This window comes from Schistocerca cancellata, chromosome 4 (assembly GCF_023864275.1).
Source record: "Schistocerca cancellata isolate TAMUIC-IGC-003103 chromosome 4, iqSchCanc2.1, whole genome shotgun sequence".
NCBI classification, from domain to species: domain Eukaryota; kingdom Metazoa; phylum Arthropoda; class Insecta; order Orthoptera; family Acrididae; genus Schistocerca; species Schistocerca cancellata.
The window spans coordinates 410,529,216-410,534,861 of record NC_064629.1 but is presented as its reverse complement, the minus strand read 5'-3'; positions in this window follow the sequence as shown (position 1 = coordinate 410,534,861).

Below are 5,646 nucleotides of genomic sequence, written 5' to 3'. Positions count from 1 at the left end.
GCTCTTCTTCAGTAGATATTATTTCATTATTGTGTAACCTAATGCCCACTGCTTTCGAATCCAGCAAGGAAACTAACTGCTCCACCATTTTACTTGCGTCGAAATGTGCTGGCGATTTGTTCGAGACCATCTTGCAATCATGAATGTCATCATCCTCAACATCTGTGTCGTAAGCTCCATCTTCCTGACCACAATGCTCTTCTTCTTCTCCACCTTCTGCTTCCATAATACATTGTTTTTAATGTCTTCATCAGTCTCCGTTCAGCACAGCTGCCCCAATCTCTGAGAAGTGGGTTGAAGTGCAAGTTTATTAAATTGCATATTCTTCTTGTCCTCTGACAATAACTTATGAGATTTTTTAAGTACAACTGGAATTTCGTTCTCTCCATGCTGATATGTGTGTCATCATCTCCAAAAACTGATCCACCAGTTTTATCTGATGTAGCGTCAGCTATTTGTAACTTCTGCTAAGTTTACTTGTCCATAGGCGAAATAGCTTTGTTTATGAGGACTGTTGGCCTTGACAATTTTATCATGATTTCAAAGATCTTTGTTGCCTAACTTTTTTCACGAGGTTTAATTTTAAACAATAGATTATATAATCGTATTGTTCTCAGGTAGTTTACATTGCGAATAATTAAATCATTCCCACTGACATCTACCAGTGAATCACCAGTTATCCACACCCTTCATGTTGCTTTACACCTTTAGCTGTATACAGTCTCACACATTTTGTCTGTTTGTTCAACGATGATGACAGCAGTTCATACTCTGCCTCTTCTTCACCACTATATTTTTCTTCTTCTACTACTTTCACAAATACAATTTTTAACATCTTTATCTGTCTTCTTTCAGAATAGTTGTCTCAGTCTCTAAGAATCATGTGTAATAGGAAGTTGAAATGCACACTTGATCTTGAACCATATCTTCCTTTCCTCTCCCAAAAGCTGACAAGTTGTTTTTAGGAACAGCAGGATTATGGTCTGAAACGAAAAATAATATCTCATTAATATCGCTGTTAAGTAATGATAAGGCATTATTCAATTATAGGTAGTTTTTATGCACCGAGTCTGATGGAAAGTTGAAGTGCTAGCATCCTCTTCTATGAAAAAACTTGGTGAGAGTTTTGTGCATCCAACTTTAGGCAAAGTTGGATTAGGATCTGATACTCGGAGCAATAACTCATTAATATCTCTTTCAAGTAATGCTAAAGGGATACATAAATATTCTTATTTAATATTTTTACTCACTCAATCTAGTGGGAAGTTGAATTGCTTGCACCCTCTTCTCCTCCTCTGTAAAAACGTAGCGAAATTTTTTGCATCCAGCGTTAGGTACATCTTCTTTGTCTAGTTTCTCATGCTACCTTCACAATAAATCACAACAAAATTAAACAAATTGCCCAAAATTGCCTTTTTATACATGACTGAAGAGTGCATCAATGAGCATGTTCAGATGTTGTCATGGTGTTGACTAAGCGAGATGAGGTTTGTTCCTGCAAGGCACAACAAGAGCAAACAAGTTGAGACTTAATAACTCAAGAGACTGTAGTTTGTTATCTCATTAAAATAAACATTACAAAGAGGGAGAAGAAATTTACTGCAGTGTATAAATGAGAGAGATGAGTCAGAGCCAAATGTGTAAATAAAGCAGGTAATTTATTGACATTAAATACAGTAGCAAATTGCATCAAATTATCTTAACTGTATAATCCCCCCCCCCTCAAACAGTGTCAAATTACCTCAAAAATCTATCAAGTTGCATCAAAAGTCTATGAAACTAAACCTCACACTGTATTAAGTTGCCCCAAAAATGCGTCAACTTGCCCTCCAAAAATGTGTGAAATTACTGCTGAGTCTGTATCAACTTGCCCCAAAAGATGCCTAAAACTATATCAGTTTCCCAGAAAACTGTATCAAATCAACCCTCAAACCTTATCAACTTGCCAAAAAAGTGTATCTACTTGTCCCTCAGTCCTAATCAACTTGCCCAAAATATGTATAAACTTGCCCCAAAAGTGCACTAAATTTCCTATCGAACTGCTGACCCTAGCCCCAAATGTTTATTAGTTAGGTATTAAATTACCCTTCAAACTGTATCAATTTGCTTCAAATGTGTATCATTCGCCCCAAAAGTGCATCAACTTGCCCTTCTAACTGTATCAACTAGCCCCAAAAGTGTATCAGTGAGACCCAAAAGTGTATCAGATTGGCCCCTCAAACTGTACCAAACTGCCCCAAAATTTCTGTCACATCTTTGCATTTGCTCATACACTCCTGGAAATGGAAAAAAGAACACATTGACACCGGTGTGTCAGACCCACCATACTTGCTCCGGACACTGCGAGAGGGCTGTACAAGCAATGATCACACGCACGGCACAGCGGACACACCAGGAACCGCGGTGTTGGCCGTCGAATGGTGTTAGCTGCGCAGCATTTGTGCACCGCCGCCGTCAGTGTCAGCCAGTTTGCCGTGGCATACGGAGCTCCATCGCAGTCTTTAACACTGGTAGCATGCCGCGACAGCGTGGACGTGAACCGTATGTGCAGTTGACGGACTTTGAGCGAGGGCGTATAGTGGGCATGCGGGAGGCCGGGTGGACGTACCGCCGAATTGCTCAACACGTGGGGCGTGAGGTCTCCACAGTACATCGATGCTGTCGCCAGTGGTCGGCGGAAGGTGCACGTGCCCGTCGACCTGGGACCGGACCGCAGCGACGCACGGATGCACGCCAAGACCGTAGGATCCTATGCAGTGCCGTAGGGGACCGCACCGCCACTTCCCAGCAAATTAGGGACACTGTTGCTCCTGGGGTATCGGCGAGGACCATTCGCAACCGTCTCCATGAAGCTGGGCTACGGTCCCGCACATCGTTAGGCCGTCTTCCGCTCACGCCCCAACATCGTGCAGCCTGCCTCCAGTGGTGTCGCGACAGGCGTGAATGGAGGGACGAATGGAGACGTGGTCTTCAGCGATGAGAGTCGCTTCTGCCTTGGTGCCAATGATGGTCGTATGCGTGTTTGGCGCCGTGCAGGTGAGCGCTACAATCAGGACTGCATACGACCGAGGCACACAGGGCCAACACCCGGCATCATGGTGTGGGGAGCGATCTCCTACACTGGCCGTACACCACTGGTGATCGTCGAGGGGACACTGAATAGTGCACGGTACATCCAAACCGTCATCGAACCCATCGTTCTACCATTCCTAGACCGGCAAGGGAACTTGCTGTTCCAACAGGACAATGCACGTCCGCATGTATCCCGTGCCACCCAACATGCTCTAGAAGGTGTAAGTCAACTACCCTGGCCAGCAAGATCTCCGGATCTGTCCCCCATTGAGCATGTTTGGGACTGGATGAAGCGTCGTCTCACGCGGTCTGCACGTCCAGCACGAACGCTGGTCCAACTGAGGCGCCAGGTGGAAATGGCATGGCAAGCCATTCCACAGGACTACATCCAGCATCTCTACGATCGTCTCCATGGGAGAATAGCAGCCTGCATTGCTGCGAAAGGTGGATATACACTGTACTAGTGCCGACATTGTGCATGCTCTGTTGCCTGTGTCTATGTGCCTGTGGTTCTGTCAGTGTGATCATGTGATGTATCTGACCCCCGGAATGTGTCAATAAAGTTTCCCCTTCCTGGGACAATGAATTCACGGTGTTCTTATTTCAATTTCCAGAAGTGTATTATGATCAAACCAAGTTACGGAATGCTGTGCAACCAAGTTCCACACCTCCCTGCCTCAGACGAATCTTAGGAGATACCAGAAATCCAATCCATATTCTTTAACACAAAAGTGGTGACACTAAGCATGATGAGAGGAACATGTAACTCTCACCATAAAATGGTTAAGGCTTCTTTGGACAAAATTTGCCTGTGTAAAATTTGCTTTCAAGATGAAAAGGTCGTGCCATTATTTCTATGCAGACACATCGCTGTTTCTATTCACTTTTTACTTTCCCTTTCTTAAACTACTGAGTGTATCAGAATCATATATTAGCTACAGTAACAGCATATCTGTCGTAATAAATTCACTATCAACGAAGAGTTTTGACGTATAAAATGGAAAGTTAACATAAACATTTTTGTACATTGTTAACTGTGAAAAATAAATCACTATTTTAGAAAGAATGTAATTACTTTTGTTTTTCATAGTGGAAGATTTAGGGGTAGTACACAAGTGTAGCTCATAACAATACTGCTGAACCTAAAGTTGTTGCCTATAGTGCCAATAAGCAAGTAGTGAGTATTTTAATGAGTAATACAGACATTTATGTACAGAAATATTTAACTTGAAACTTACAAAAGTGTGTGACATCTCACATAAAACACAACATTATTTTAGCTCGGATTTTCATAGTGGTCTTGCGTTTTATGATAAGCATGCAAGCTGTGTCTATTTTAATAAGTAATACAGACAATTTAGATGCTGAAATATTTCATTTGAAGCTTCATTGTGCTTGTAATGTGTGAGAAGTCTCACAATAAATGGTAAATAATTCTATTTCCTTTCGAGATTCTTTGGAAATGTCATATCTTTCACTGTTACCATCTTTGGTCATCTCTCATGAGTGTGTCTGTAAACAGTCAATGTCACTTTTATTAGATGTTTGTGTAGTATTTCTTCAGGCTTTCCTTGTGATATGTTGACATGTTCAATAATCAGGACATCTGACATTTCTTTGCATCATTCTCGCAACATTCTCAGGGAGGACCTGAAGAAGACAGTGAACCACGGCGTCGAAATACTGAGCAAGAATGTTACAAACAACTGGCAGAGGTCTCAATCATTCAAGATGTTTCTGTAGTCGATTACATTTTGGTTTTCATGAACCATAGTTTCCTGAATGATTTAGCAGAAGTTTGTTTCTAACACTTCCTATAGATTTTATTTTTTTCTTGTAAAGCATTATCTTCGTTTCCTCTCCTAAACTGATGATGAAAGAAAAAGCGTTAGGTAATGACAGAAGAAAAATAATCAGAGTGAGTACACATCACATATTTAGATAGTGTTACAACATAAACACTACATTTTCTGATGCATTTTAGAATATTGTAGCATTTTTTACAAGTATTATACATGATGTAAAATAATTTACTTGAGCCTTACTTCATTTGCCTTGTACTTAACCTGAACTATGTCCCAATCATTTTTCCTATAATTTTTATTGATTATATTTTTCCAGTGTTACATTATCTTGACTTTCCCCTCTCCTGACACATACTTTAGAGTTTGAAATCAAGGCAACAATGTGTGGAAATTAACTTGATGTAAACACATTTGATAATCCATATAAAGATAGTTGTTGTTGTTGTTGTCTTCAGTCCTGAGACTGGTTTGATGCAGCTCTCTATGCTACTCTATCCTGTGCAAGCTTCTTCATCTCCCAGTACTTACTGCAACCTACATCCTTCTGAATCTGCTTAGTGTATTCATCTCTTGGTCTACCTCTACGATTTTTACCCTCCACGCTGCCCTCCAATACTAAATTTGTGATCCCTTGATGCCTCAAAACATGTCCTACCAACCGATCCCTTCTTCTAGTCAAGTTGTGCCACAAACTTCTCTTCTCCCCAATCCTATTCAATACCTCCTCATTAGTTATGTGATCTACCCATCTAATCTTCAGCATTCTTCT